At 46.5% G+C, this 14,984-nt stretch overlaps 4 non-coding genes across 4 annotated transcripts; 2 read left to right on the top strand and 2 right to left on the bottom strand.

Annotated features, from left to right (window-relative positions):
* The first annotated feature begins 3,614 nt into the window (after positions 1-3,614).
* Positions 3,615-3,685, top strand: trnag-gcc (transfer RNA glycine (anticodon GCC)). The gene has a single exon. It is a non-coding gene; the product is annotated as a tRNA-Gly (tRNA).
* Positions 3,686-5,140: 1,455 nt separating this feature from the next.
* trnag-gcc (transfer RNA glycine (anticodon GCC)) lies at positions 5,141-5,211 on the top strand. The gene has a single exon. It is a non-coding gene; the product is annotated as a tRNA-Gly (tRNA).
* Positions 5,212-8,669: 3,458 nt separating this feature from the next.
* On the bottom strand, positions 8,670-8,740 carry trnag-gcc (transfer RNA glycine (anticodon GCC)). Its single transcript has one exon. It is a non-coding gene; the product is annotated as a tRNA-Gly (tRNA).
* Positions 8,741-12,594: 3,854 nt separating this feature from the next.
* trnag-gcc (transfer RNA glycine (anticodon GCC)) lies at positions 12,595-12,665 on the bottom strand. The gene has a single exon. It is a non-coding gene; the product is annotated as a tRNA-Gly (tRNA).
* Between the last annotated feature and the right edge of the window lie 2,319 nt (positions 12,666-14,984).

The following is a 14,984-nucleotide window of genomic DNA, read 5'->3' as shown; positions in this document are numbered from 1 at the left end:
TATAATCTTCTAGATCTCTATCATTACCTAGTTTTTTGAACCTTTCGTAAACTTTTCTTTTCTTCTTGACGAGATTTACAACAGCCTTTGTATACCACAGTTCCTGCAGCCTACCATCCTTTCCCTGTATCATTGGAATGTACCTATTCAGAACTCCATGTAAATATCCTCTGAATATCCAAAACATTGTTCCGTACATTTCCCTGAGAACATCTGTTCCCAATTTATGCTCCCAAGGTCCTGCCCAATAGCCTCATATTTCCCCTTACTCCAATTAAATGTTTTCCTAACTTGTCTGTTCCCATCCTTCTCCAATGTTATGGTATAGGAGATAGAATTGTGATCACTATCTGCAAAATGCTCTCCCACTGAGAGACCTGACACCTGACCAGGTTCATTTCCCAATACCAGATCAAATACAGCCTCTCCCAGGGGTGGTGCTAAGGTGGTACTAACTGGTGCTATAACACCAGCAGAAATTACAATAGCACCACCATAGCACCACCAAGAAATTAACTGAAATTTGTCCACTCTACACTTCTCCTTATTCGTTCGTTGTCAATGTCTTGCCGTTGCTGCCTTCAGATCAGTTAAGCTGATCTAAGGTCACTTAAGGTGGTGATGTCACTCACTCTCACTCACGCGAGAGATTGTTAGTATACATCCAGGCGCAGATACGTGAACTCGCGAGTCTAACGGATGCCACACACACACACACACACACACACACACACACACACACACACATTGTGCTTTTACAAGCTAGCATGGGCCTGGCACGTGTATTATTTTGGCTGGCGTGAAAAATGGTTTCGAGTTTTAGTGAGAAAACGACCTTGTCCAGAGGAATCAGTGGTGTCTCAGCCTGAGCCTGTCTTAATTGAAAGTGACGTGCAGAAAGAAATAAGTGGGGATGAGGACGACAACAGTTCATCGAGGGAGTGTGAGGGCGAAGTAGAGGAACATGAAATGGAACGGGATTCGGAAGAGAACGTGGATGAAGCTGCTCTAAGTTCTAGTGGGAATACTGTTAGCGATGTTAGCCAGCAGCCTGAGGAAGGATCCCGTCGGCCAGCATTGAAAACGTACCCTTCACTGCTCACAACAGTTTGGCAATCAGCAAAGGAGTTTTATTCGTGGCTGGTTTGACTGGCTGGGATATTCGATCACAAAGATACTGCGTTCTGCTTCGCATGCAGGCATTTCCCGTGTGGAGGACATGGGTTCCATTCTGAGTCTACCTTCACTGTCACCGGTTACCACAACTGGCGGAAAGCTACAACAGCTTTCAAAACCCACCATGTAAGTGCAGCTCATAAGTTTGCGATGGAGACATGGGCTGAATTCAGATTGAGAAACAAGACAGTTCAAGATTGGGAAATATGCTTGACAAAGGACGTCCAAGAAAATCGTGAATCTATGAGAGCACTGGTTGAGTCTCTACCAAGGCATTGCCCAGCGAGGACACCGGGAGGATAATGGATCTGGCAATAGGGGAATCTTTGTTGAGTTGCTCAGTGTAATTGGACATTTTGATAAGACTGTAGCTAAAAAAAATAGAGGACAATCCTGGAAATGCAAAAAAAACACCCATCACGATATCCAAAATGAAATTATGGGTATTATGGCAGATATGGTCAGACGTCAAATCAGTGCAGAAGTTGAGGAGGCTGGACGTTTTGCCATCATGGCGGATGAAAGTAAAGACTTGAGTAAAAAGGAGCAAATATCAGTGGTGGTGCGGTATTTGAATAACAAAACAGTGCTTGAAGAATTCTTGCACTTCACTCCAGCAGAAGGGTTGGATGCAGAGTCACTTCTTAAACGCATTGAACAGACGCTCGCCCAGCGTGTTATTGATCAGAACACGTGTATAGGTCAGTGTTATGACCGGGTGGCAGTGATGCCCGGATGCAATGACGGGGTACAAGAGAGGTTCAGGAAAGAGGTCCCGCAGGCATTATATATACACTGCCATGCTCACAGACTTAATCCTGTTTTAGTGGATGTTGTGAGCAATGTACAACACGCAGGTGGGTGAGTATTTTGACACTGTGCAGCTGCTTTACAACTTCTTTTCAAACTCTGTTACCCACGATCTTTTCATGAGGAAACAGAGAGAACTGGAATCAACTGCACAGCCCGTGGAGTTGAAGAAATTGTCAGAAACACGCTGGGCATGGCAGTAAACAGTTTTGTGGGCTATAAGGAAATCACTCCCTGCCATTCTAGCTACACTACAGGATATTATGGATTAACCAAATGCACGGAGGAAAACGGAGGCCAGAGCTCTAAGTGGATTGATTGACGAGCAGTTTGCTTTACCTCTCACTCTGTTTGAGGATTTATTCCGAATCACCAAGTTCATGTCAGACCAGCTCCAATCTCCCAGTTTGGAGCTTTCATCCGCTGTGGACTTGGCTCAGTCTGCTATCGATGCACTCTCAGCAAAACGGGGAGAGGAATCATGGAAACAACAGGAATTCTGCAGATGCTGGAAATTCAAGCAACACACATCAAAGTTGCTGGTGAACGCAGCAGGCCAGGCAGCATCTCTAGGAAGAGGTACAGTCGACGTTTCGGGCCGAGACCCTTCGTCAGGACCAACTGAAGGAAGAGTGAGTAAGAGATTTGAAAGTGGGAGGGGGAGGGGGAGATCCATAATGATAGGAGAAGACAGGAGGGGGAGGGATGGAGCCAAGAGCTGGACAGGTGATTGGCAAAGGGGATATGAGAGGATCATGGAGTGAAATTCAGGCAAGAGCTAGGGACCTGTGCATCAAGGCCGGTGTACAGAGCAGACCACATGAAAGGGACAGGTCCAGCCACTCTGCTGCCTACATGATTTTGTTGTTGAGGCCCAAACTGAACGCACACCTGTCACATCCTCTGATGACCTTCTCAACCACTGTTTGTATTCAGTAATCGACAGACTTTTGACTGAAATGAAAAGATGGTTCTTAATTGAGACTGGGGGTGTTCTGACTGGAGTCTCAGCATTGAGTCCCAAACACAAGTTCTTCCCAGAGAAGAATTGTCTTTGGCCAATGGCCCAATACTATGGAGTGACTGAAGTGAACCTGACTGCAGAGCTACATCAGGTTCGGAGTCTGCTGGAAACAAAACAAAAGCAAGGACAGGCAGTGAATGACACAGTGGAATTTCTATCTCCAATGAGACCCGACCGCGATGCATTGATAGATTTATGCAAACTAATCTGCATGTCACTGACTCTACCTCTGACATCTACCTCATGCAAACGGAGTTTCTCTTGCCTCAGAAGCCTCATGAACTACCTAAAGAACAGCAGCGGCGATGCTCGGAACAGCAACTTGGCCCTGTTGGCCATAAACAGCCAGAGGACCAAAGCACCATCACTGCGTAATTCAGCCCCACTGCAGCACCAGCAAGAGAAAATCTCTGGCGTCGCCACAGGCCTCTCCTCTTGCAGGCTTATGTACATATTGTGTCAATGATGTTTAATGATGTTTGTTGTGGGACAAGGTGGTGAACCTTGGAGTTTTTTAAACAAATAGGATCACTGGAATGGGCAAAGTTGTGTGTGGTGTGGTCTGTCCTCTGATGTACTTAATTTGGTTGATTTGTTAACAGTTGCATTGGTGGTTCAGTGGTAGAATTCTCGCCTGCCACGCGGGAGACCTGGGTTCGATTCCCAGCCAATGCAGTTCAGTGCTCAGGGTGTGGTAGTGTAATGTAGTGTTCAGTGTACATCTCTTTACAGTGACCAGTGTCCTTGGTCCCATTCCTGCTTCTGTTCTCACTGTGAAATATAATACCTTCTCTTTACAACTATTCCATACTCTGACTTTGTATGTTATACCTTCACACGTTCCTTTCAGGGTCAGTGAGGGTGACATGCTAACAACTTTTTCAACTTTTGCGACCTGTCCCCAGCACATCCCCAGACTGTGTTGCTCGTTGCTGCCAGCGATGCTTTTCACTGTAAGTTTTGATTTATGTTGCATTTTAGCCCCACCCTATTTGTAAATGGTCATCCAGTAAGGAGGGGGGCACAGAGGGATGAGGATGTCCTTGTCAACTTGCTCCTGGGGCTGGCCAAATCAGCCACCCGAGGGTCTTGGAAAGGGGTGGTGAGTGGATCTGCCCGGGTAGATTGCCTAGCAATGTTTAGGGGGTATGTTCGTGCCCGGGTAAATATTGTGAAGGAACACGCGTTATCCACGGCGACCATAGAGGGGTTCTGTGACCATTGGGCTCCACGGGGAGTTATTTCCATCATTGACAGAGATGGAAACATCTCAGTTTACTGTGTATTGTCTATTTGTCATGTAGTAATCATGTTAGTCCCTGTTTTGTATATATAGCACTGAATTTCTAATAAAGATGTTTTGTAGATAATCATCAAAGTTGCTGGTGAACGCAGCAGGCCAGGCAGCATCTGTAGGAAGAGGTCAGTTAGTCCTGACGAAGGGTCTCGGCCTGAAACATCGACTGCACCTCTTCCTACAGATGCTGCCTGGCCTGCTGCGTTCACCAGCAACTTTGATGTGTGTTGCTTGAATTTCCAGCATCTGCAGAATTCCTGTTGTTTTTGTAGATAATAAATCCTTTATCATATTTTGTTTTTTTGTGCATCAGATCCTGAATAACGATTATTCCACTTGTGTACTGGAAATGACCTTAAACTATCTTGAACCTGTAATTGATGTGAAATATATATGTTTCTCTTGTGAATCCTACCTCGCTGATGTTTTGCGCCTGCAAGAAATTCTTTCATTGTATTTGTGGATATGACAATAAAGTTGACGTTGATAATGGGCTATGAACTGAAAGTGACGACTGAAAATTTTCCAGAGAAATGTGTAAAAAGGTGCCTCATGGATGAGCGACGATCGAGAACGACAGGTCTGTGACCCGGAGAGGATCTCGCCAGGTCGAGGTTGATCCAGAGTGGGGGATGTCTGAACAGACCTAGTGAGTTTTGGAAGTTGTGAACCTGCTGAAAGAGTTGTGTCACCAAAGAGTTAATGATGTTTGTTATGGGACAAGGCAGTGAACCTTGGGTCGTTTGATTGAACAGGAACACTGGAATGGGCAAAGTTGTGTGTGGTGTGGTCTGTCCTCTGATGTACATAATTTGGTTGATTTGTTAACAGTTGCATTGGTGGTTCAGTGGTAGAATTCTCGCCTGCCACGCGGGAGACCTGGGTTCGATTCCCAGCCAATGCAGTTCAGTGCTCAGGGTGTGGTAGTGTAATGTGCATCTCTTTAGTGTTCAGTGTGCATCTCTTTACTGTGCCAGTGACCTTGGTCCTATTCCTGCTGCTGTCTTTGTACATTCTCCCTGTGAAATATAATACCTTCTCTTTACAACTATTTCATACTCTGACTTCATATGTTATACCTTCACACGTTCCTTTCAGGGTTAGTGAGGGTGACATGCTATTCTGGCAGAGAAAGTGTTTCACCCCTTACGGTCTGTCCCCAGCACATCCCCAGACTGTGTTGCTCGTTGCTGCCAACGATGATTTTCACTGTATGTTTTGACGTATGTGTGACAAATAAAGCTCATATTTAACACAGATAGTGTTAAATTACTCACAGGTAGTAATCTTGGGATTACTGCCTGTGCCACGCGACAGTGAGTATCGGAATAGAGTGAGCTGTTGGATAAATGCGTGGCTGAGGGATTGGAGCAGGGGGCAGGGATTTAGATTTCTGGATCATTGGGACCTCTTTTGGGGCAAGTGTCACCTGTATAAAAAGGACGGGTTGCACTTGAATCTGGTTGGTGGGGGTGGTGTGGAACCAATATCCTGGCGGAGAGGTTTGCTAAGGCTACTGGGGAGAGTTTAAACTAGAATTGTTGGGGGGTGGGAACCGAACTGAAGAGACTGGGGAAGAGGAGGTTGGCTCATAAATAGAGGAAGCTTGTAGACAGTGCAAGAGGGAGGATAGGCAGGTGATAGAGTAAGGACGTGCTCAGACCGAAGGTTTGAGATGCATCTACTTTAATACAAGGAGTGTTGTGAACAAAGCGGATGAGCTTAGAGTGTGGATCAGTACTTGGAGATATGATGTGGTAGCCATTACAGAGACTTGGATGGCTCAGGGACAGGAATGGTTACTTCAAGTGCCGAGTTTCAGATGTTTCAGAAAGGACAGGGAGGGAGGCAGAAGAGGTGGGGCGTGGCACTGTTGATCAGAGATGGTGTCACGGCCGTAGAAAAGGTGGACGTCATGGAGGGATTGTCTACTGAGTCTCTGTTGGTGGAGCTTAGGAACAGGAAAGGAACAATAACTTTACTAGGTGTTTTTTATAGGCCGCCCAATAGTAACAGGGATATCGAGGAGCAGATGGGGAAACAGATCCTGGAAAGGTGTAATAAGAACAGAGTCGTTGTGATGGGAGATTTTGATTTCCCGAATATCAATTGGCATCTCCCTAGAACAAGAGGTTTAGGTGGGATGGATTTTGTTAGGTGTGTTAAGGAAGGTTTCTTGACACAACATGTGGATACGCCTACCAGAGGAGAGGCTGGACTTGTTTTCGTATTGGGAAATGAATCTGGTCAGATGTCAGGTCTCTCAGTGGGAGTGCATTTTGGAGACAGTGATCATAATTCTATTGCCTTTACAATAGCATTGGAGAGAGATAGGAACAGAAAAGTTAGAAAAACATTTAATTGGAGTAAGGGGAATTACGAGGCTATCAGGCAGGAAATTGAGTGCTTAAATTGGAAACAGATGTTTTCAGGGAAAAGTACGGAAGAAATGTGGCAAATGTTCAGGGGATATTTGTGTGGAGTTCTGCATAGGTACGTTCCAATGAGACAGGGAAGTTATGGTAGGGTACAGGAACTGTGGTGTACAAAGGCTGTAATAAATCTTGTCAAGAAGAAAAGAAAAGCTTACAAAAGGTTCAGAGAGTTAGGTAATGTTAGAGATCTAGAAGACTATAAGGCTAACAGGAAGGAGCTTAAGAAGGAAATTAGGAGAGCCAGAAGGGGCCATGAGAAGGCCTTGGTGGGCAAGATTAAGGAAAGCCCCAAGGCATTCTATGAATATGTGAAGAGCAAGATGATAAGATGTGAAAGAATAGGACCTATCAAGTGTGACAGGGGGAAAGTGTGTATGGAGTATATGGAACTGGAGGAAATGGCAGAGGTACCTAATGAATACTTTACTTTAGTATTCACTATGGAAAAGGATCTTGGTGATTGTAGTGATGACTTGCAGCAGACTGAAAAGCTTGAGCATGTAGATATTAAGAAAGAGAGTGTGCTGGATGTTTTGGAAAGCATCAAGTTGGATAAGTCACCGGGACTGCTGCTGTGTAGACCTTCCTGGCTGCCTAGGGAGTTCACGGCTGTTATTATCACAGCTGTATATTCTGCAGCAGGCTGATACTGACCTGGCTCCCAAGGAATTGTAGGAGACCATCGGCACCCTGGAGACTGTACACCCGGAGGCTACTTTCATCGTTGCCAGAGACTTCAATCGAACGTCGCTGACTAAAATCTCTCTGAAGTTTTGTCAACACACCCAGGGGAGCATGGCAGGGTAGCATACTCACACACTGCTACTCTCCCTTCCACAATGCTTTCAAAGCTTCCTCCGTCCATCGCTCAGCAAGTCTGATCACTCCCCCATCCTGCTTCTGCCCGTGTACAGGCATAAGCTGAAACGTAGTTAAAACTGCCCACTGTTGGTCCGACCATTCAGTCTCCATGCTACAGGGCTGCCTTGATCACATTAGCCAAAATGTCTTTCAGAATGAGGATGTCTCCGAGTTCATGCAATGGTCAGAAACTTCATCTGGAAGTGCATTGAGGATATTGTCCCCCAAAAATCGGTCAGGGTCTATCCAAACCAGAAATCCTGGATCAACAGGAGCAGCACTTACTGCACGAGACAGAGCTTGTGTTGCCAGTAACCACCAGGAACTCAAGAAATGCAGCTACCGTCTACGCATAGTCATCAAGGCAGCAAAACGACAATACAGGGACAAGATCCAGTCACAACTCTCCACCAACAACACACACAGCTTATGGCAGGGTCTGCGCACCATCGCAGACTTCAAAGCTAAACACAGTGGTGCTGCTAACATCACTGTCTCTCTCCCAGAGGAGCTAAATCTTTTTTACACTCGGTTCAATGTCGCCAACACTGAGCCCCCGAGGAGAGCCGCCAATGTGACCTGCATCCCGGTCGTCTCTGAGGCTGCAGTGTGCAAGTGTTTCCAACGAGTGGACAGCCGCAGGGCTGCGGGACTGGACGGCATCCCAGGGCGGGTACTCAGAGAGTGTGTGGCACAACTGGCTGGTGTGTTTGCAGACATTTTTAATCTCTCCCTCTCCCCGAGCAGAGGGCCCTCCTCCTTCAAAACATCCACCATTGTCCCTGTACCTCAAAAGACCAAGGTAACATTTCTGAACGACTGGCATCCTGTTTCACTTACCTCAATAATAAGCAAATGCTTTGAGAGGCTGGTCAAGGACACCATCTACAGCTTGCTGTCACCCACACTGGACCCCTACAATTCACCTACAGACACAGTGCTTATAACATGCCCACTCTCACTCACCCTAACCCATAAAAGCGGTAAAGTCATTCTACAAAGTAAAGAGATGCACACTGAACACTAAAGAGATGCATATTACACTACCACACCCTGAGCACTGAACTGCATTGGCTGGGAATCGAACCCAGGTCTCCCGCGTGGCAGGCAAGAATTCTACCACTGAACCACCAATGCAACTGTTACCAGATCAACCAAACTAAGTACATCAGAGGACAGACCACACCACACACAACTTTGCCCATTCCAGTATTCCTGTTGTTTCACTGCCTTGTCCCCCAACAAACATCATTAAACATCATTGACACAATATGTACAAGAGAAGAGGCTGTACTTGATCTGGTATTGGGAAATGAACCTGGTCAGGTGTCAGGTCTCTCAGTGGGAGAGCATCTTGCAGATAGTGATCACAATTCTATCTCCTTTACCATAGGAACAGACAGGTTAGGAAAATGTTTAATTGTAGTAAGGGGAAATATGAGGCTATTGGGCAGGACCTTGGAAGCATAAATTGGGAACAGATGTTCTTAGGGAAATGTACGGAAGAATGTGACAAATGTTCAAAGGATATTTACATGGAGTTCTGCATAGGTACATTCCAATGAGACAGGGAGAGGATGGTAGGTTACAGGGACCATGGTGTACAATAGCTGTTGTAAATCTAGTCAAGAAGAAAAGAAGAACTTACAAAAGGTTCAAAAAACTAGGTAATGATTGTGGTCCATACGATTAATAGGCTAGCAGGAAGGAGTTCAAGAATGAAATTAGGAGAGCCAGTAGGGGCCATGAGAAGGCCTTGGCAGACAGGATTAAGGAAAACCTCAAGGCATTCTACAAGTATGTGAAGAGCAAGAGCAAGGGAGTTAGATATGGCCCTTGTGGCTACGGGGGTCAGGGGGTATGGAGGGAAGGCTGGGGCGGTGTTCTGAGTTGGATGATCAGCCATGATCATAATAAATGGCGGTGCAGGCTCGAAGGGCCAAATGGCCTACTCCTGCACCTATTTTCTATGTTTCTATGTTTCTATAAGACGTGAGAGAATAAGACCAATCGAGTGTGCAGTGGAAAAGTGTGTCTGGAACTGGAGGAGGTAGCAGAGGTACTTAATGAATACTTTGCTGAAGTATTCACTACGGAAAAAGATATTGGCGATTGTAGGGATGACTTGTAGTGGACTGAAAAGCTTGAGCATGTAGATATTAAGGAAGAGGATGTGCTGGAGCTTTTGGAAAGCATCAAGTTGGATAAGTCAGCGGGACTGGACAAGATGTACCCCAGGCTACTGTGGGAGGTGAGGGAGGAGATTGCTGAGCCTCTGGCAATGACCTTTGCATCATCAATGGGGATGGGAGAGGTTCTGGAGGATTGGAGGGTTGCAGATGTTGTTCCCTTATTCAAGAAAGGGAGTAGAGATAGCCCAGGAAATTATAGGCCAGTAGGTCTTACTTCAGTGGTTGGTAATTTGATGGAAAAGATCCTGAGAGGCAGGATTTATGAACATTTGGTGAGGCAAAATAAGATTAGGAATAGTCAGCATGGCTTTGTCAAAGGCAGGTCGTGCCTCATGAGCCTGATTGAATTTTTTGAGGATGTGACCAAACGCATTGATGAAGGTAGAGCAGTAGATGTAGTGTATATGGATTTCAGCAAGGCATTTGATAAGATACCCCTTGCAAGATTTATTGAGAAAGTAAGGAGGCATGGGACCCAAGGGGACATTGCTTTGTGAATCCCGAATTGGCTTGCTCACAGAAGGCAAAGAGTGGCTGTAGATGGGTCATATTCTGCATGGAGATCGGTGACCTGTGGTGTGCCTCAGGGATCTGTTCTGGGACCTCTTCTCTCATGATTTTTATAAATAACCTGGATGAGGAAGTGGAGGGAAGGGTTAGTAAATTTGCTGATGACACAGAGGTTGGGGGTGTTGTGGATAGTGTGGAGGGGTGCCAGAGGTTACAGCAGGAAATTGATAGGATGCAAAACTGGGCTGAGAAGTGGCAGATGGATAGGTGGTTCATTTCTACTGTAAAGACGAATGTCCACGGCCTCCTCCACTGTCAAGATGAAGCCACACTCAGGTTGGAGGAACAACACTTTATATTCCATCTGGGTAGCCTCCAACCTGATGGCATGAACATTGACTTCTCTAACTTCTGCTAATGCCCCACCTCCCCCTCGTACCCCATCCATTATTTATTTATATACACACATTCTTTCTCTCTCTCTCCTTTTTCTCCCTCTGTCCCTCTGACTATACCCCTTGCCCATCCTCTCGGTTTTTCCCCCCACCCCCCTTTCCTTCTCCCTGGGCCTCCTGTCCCATGATCCTCTCATATCCCCTTTGCCAATCACCTGTCCAGTTCTTGGCTCCATCCCTTCCCCTCCTGTCTTCTCCTATCATTTTGGATCTCCCCCTCCCCCTCCCACTTTCAAATCTCTTACTAGCTCTTCCTTCAGTTAGTCCTGACGAAGGGTCTTGGCCCGAAACATCGACTGTACCTCTTCCTAGAGATGCTGCCTGGCCTGCTGCGTTTACCAGCAACTTTGATGTGTGTTTGCAGGTGGTTCATTTTGGTAGGTCAAATATGATGGCAGAATATAGTATTAATGGTAAGGCTCTTGGCAGTGTGGAGGATCAGAGGGATCTTGTGATCAAAATCCATAGGACATCAAAGCTGCTGCGCAGGTTGACTCTGTGGTTAAGAAGGCATACGGTGCATTGGCCTTCATCAATCGTGGGATTGAGTTTAAGAGCTGAGAGGTAATGTTGCAGCTATATAGGACCCAGGTCAGATCCCACTTGGAGTACTGTGCTCAATTCTGGTCACCTCACTGCAGGAAGGATGTGGAAACTATAGAAATGGTGCAGAGAAGATTTTCAAGGATGTTGCCTGGATTGGGGAGCATGCCTTATGAGAATAGGTTGAGTGAACTCGGCCTTTTCTCCGTGGAGCTGTGGCAGATGAGAGGAGACCTGATAAGATGAGAGGCTTGATCATGTGGATAGTCAGAGGCTTCTTCCCAGGGCTGAAATGGCTAGCACGAGAGGGCACAGTTTTAAGGTGCTTGGAAGCAGGTACAGAGGAGATGTCAGGGGTAAGTTTTTTACGCAGAGCGTGGTGAGCGTGTGGAATGTGCTGCCGGCTACGGTGCTGGTGGAGGATAGGATAGGGTCTTTTTAGAGGCTCCTGGATAGTTACATGGAGGTTAGAAACATAGAGGGCTATGGGTAACCGCAGGTAATATCTAAAGTAAGTACATGTTCAGCACAACATTGTGGGCCGAAAGGCCTGTATTGTGCTGTACGTTTTCTATGTTTCTATGAAATTGCAAACACACAACACTCCTCCCTGTTTAGCTGTAAACTCCAACTCAATAGAGAACGCATCAACTATAGACCCAGTATACAATACAATACAACTGCTATATACAGACACTCACAGCATTGCAAACTTTAAATTCTCCATTCAGGTGTAAAGATTTCATTGCTATGCAGGATTTCCTACTTGTGGGTTAACACCTGTCCTGCTCGGCAGGTGAGTTTTGTGAAACGATGTCAGGTTCTGGTGACTCCTCCGTGGTGGTGGCAGAAGTTGACTCTGAGGCTGCAGGAAGTGGTTCTGACAGGAACAGCCACCTTTCCTCTCCAACTTCGACTCTGCTCTCCTCAACTGGTCAATGTGTCATCTCCAGATGATATCAGACACAATCTCCACTGTGTAGGACAGTGGTCTAGTTCTGTCCTTAATCTCTCCATGTTACCATGCTGTATCTCAGAATCAAAGGTTAAAGGTTAACATAGAAACATAGAAAACCTACAGCACAATACAGGCACTTCGGCCCATAAAGTTGTGACAAACATGTCACCCTCACTAACCGTAAAAGGAACGTGTGAAAGTATAACATACAAAGTCAGAGTAAAGAGAAGGTATTATATTTCACAGGGAAAACATACAAAGACAACAGCCAGACCCTGGTCACTGGTACTGTAAAGAGATGCACATTACACTACCACACCCTAAGCATTGAACTGCATTGGCTGGGAATCGAACCCAGGTCTCCCGCGTGGCAGGCGAGAATTCTACCACTGAACCACCAATGCAGCTGTTAACAGATCAACCATCAGAGGACAGACCACACCAGGCACAACTTTGCCCATTCCAGTGTTCCTGTTCATTCAAACAACCCCAAGGAGCAGCAGCTGGATGACTTTCGACTCATAAGGGAGAATGAGGCAGTCATAGATGAGAGCTACAGGGAGGTAGTCACACCTAGGCTGTCGGAAGCAGGTCGTTGGGTGACAGTCAGAGGGGGGAAGCGAAGGTGAGCAGACAGGTAGTGCAGTGCACCCCTGTAGCCATTCCCCTGAATAATAAGTTTACCATCCTGGATACTGTTGGCGGGGACGACCGACCAGGTGTGAGCCACGGTGGCAGGGCCTCTGGCACTCAGTCTGACCCTGTGGTGCAGAAGGGTGGGATGGAGAAGAGGAGAGCTGTCATCATTGGAGACTCCATAGTCAGGGGAGCAGACAGGAGATTTTGTGGACGTGAGAAGGACACCCGCATGGTTTGTTGCCTCCCGGGTGCCAGGGTCCGGGTTGTCTCTGACCGGGTGCACGACATCCTGGTACGAGAGGGAAAGCAACCAGAAGTCGTGATACATGTTGGTACCAACGACATAGGCAGGAAGAGGGATGAGGTCCTGAAGTGTGAGTTTCGGGAACTAGGCAGAAGGCTGAAGAACAGGACCTCAAGGGTGGCGTTCTCAGGATTGCTGCCAGTGCTACGTGACAGTGATGGTAAGAATTGGAGGAGTTGGCAGTTGAATGCGTGGCTGAGAAGTTGGTGCAGGGAGCAGGGTTTTAGATTTTTAGATCATTGGGATCTCTTCTGGGGAAGGTGGGACCTGTACAGATTGGATGGGTTGCACCTGAACTCAAGGGGGAGCAATATCCTTGCAGGTAGGTTTGCTAGCATGGTTCGGGAGGGTTTAAACTAATTTGCGAGGGGGATGGGACCCAGAGCGATAGAGCAGTGAAAGAAGTGCATGGAGTAAAGCCAGATCTAACATACAGAGAGGCTTTGAGGAAAGAGAAGCAGAATAAATGGTGTAAAGACAGGAAGGTAGAAGGGCTGAAATGTGTGTACCTCAATGCAAGAAGCATCAGGAACAAAGGTGATGAACTGAGAGCTTGGATACATACATGGAATTATGATGTAGTGGCCATTACAGAGACTTGGCTGGCACCAGGGCAGGAATGGATTCTCAATATTCCTGGATTTCAGTGCTTTAAAAGGGACAGAGAGGGCGGAAAAAGGGGAGGAGGGGTGGCATTACTGGTCAGGGATACTATTACAGCTACAGAAAGGGTGGGTCATGTAGCAGGATCCTCTTTTGAGTCCATATGGGTGGAAGTCAGGAACAGGAAGGGAGCAGTTACTCTATTGGGGGTATTCTATAGGCCCCCTGGTAGCAGCAGAGATACAGAGGAGCAGATTGGGAGGCAGATTTTGGAAAGGTGCAAAAATAACAGGGTTTGTTATCATGAGTGACTTTAACTTCCCTAATATTGATTGGCACCTGATTAGTTCCAAGGGTTTAGATGGGGCAGAATTTGTTGTGTGTGTCCAGGATGGATTCCTGTCACAGTATGTGGACAGGCCGACCAGGGGGAATGCCATACTAGATGTAGTACTAGGTAATGAACCGGGTCAGGTCACAGATCTCTCAGTGGGTGAGCATCTGGGGGACAGTGACCACCGCTCCCTGGCCTTTATAATTATCATGGAAAAAGATAGAATCAAAGAGGACAGGAAAATTTTTAATTGGGGAAAGGCAAATTATGAGGCTTTAAGGCTAGAACTTGCGGATGTGAATTGGGATGATGTTTTTGCAGGGAAATGTACTCTGGACATGTGGTCGAGGTTTAGAGATCTCTTGCGGGATGTAAGGGATAAATTTGTCCCGGTGAGGAAGATAAAGAATGGTAGGGTGAAGGAACCATGGGTGACAAGTGAGGTGGAAAATCTAGTCAGGAGGAAGAAGGCAGCATACATGAGGTTTAGGAAGCAAGGATCAGATGGGTCTATTGAGGAATATAGGGAAGCAAGAAAGGAGCTTAAGAAGGGGCTGAGAAGAGCAAGAAGGGGGCATGAGAAGGCCTTGGCAAGTAGGGTAAAGGAAAACCCCAAGGCATTCTTCAATTATGTGAAGAAAAAAAGGATGACAGGGGTGAAGGTAGGACCGATTAGAGATAAAGGTGGGAAGATGTGCCTGGAGACTGTGGAAGTGAGCGAGGTCCTCAATGAATACTTCTCTTCGGTATTCACCAATGTGAGGGAACTTGATGATGGTGAGGACAATATGAGTGAGGTTGATGTTCTGGAGCATGCTGATATTAAGGGAGAGGAGGTGTTGG

This window comes from Mobula birostris, chromosome 29, assembly GCF_030028105.1.
Source record: "Mobula birostris isolate sMobBir1 chromosome 29, sMobBir1.hap1, whole genome shotgun sequence".
Classification (NCBI taxonomy): domain Eukaryota; kingdom Metazoa; phylum Chordata; class Chondrichthyes; order Myliobatiformes; family Myliobatidae; genus Mobula; species Mobula birostris.
This window is presented reverse-complemented; position numbering and strand designations above follow the sequence as displayed.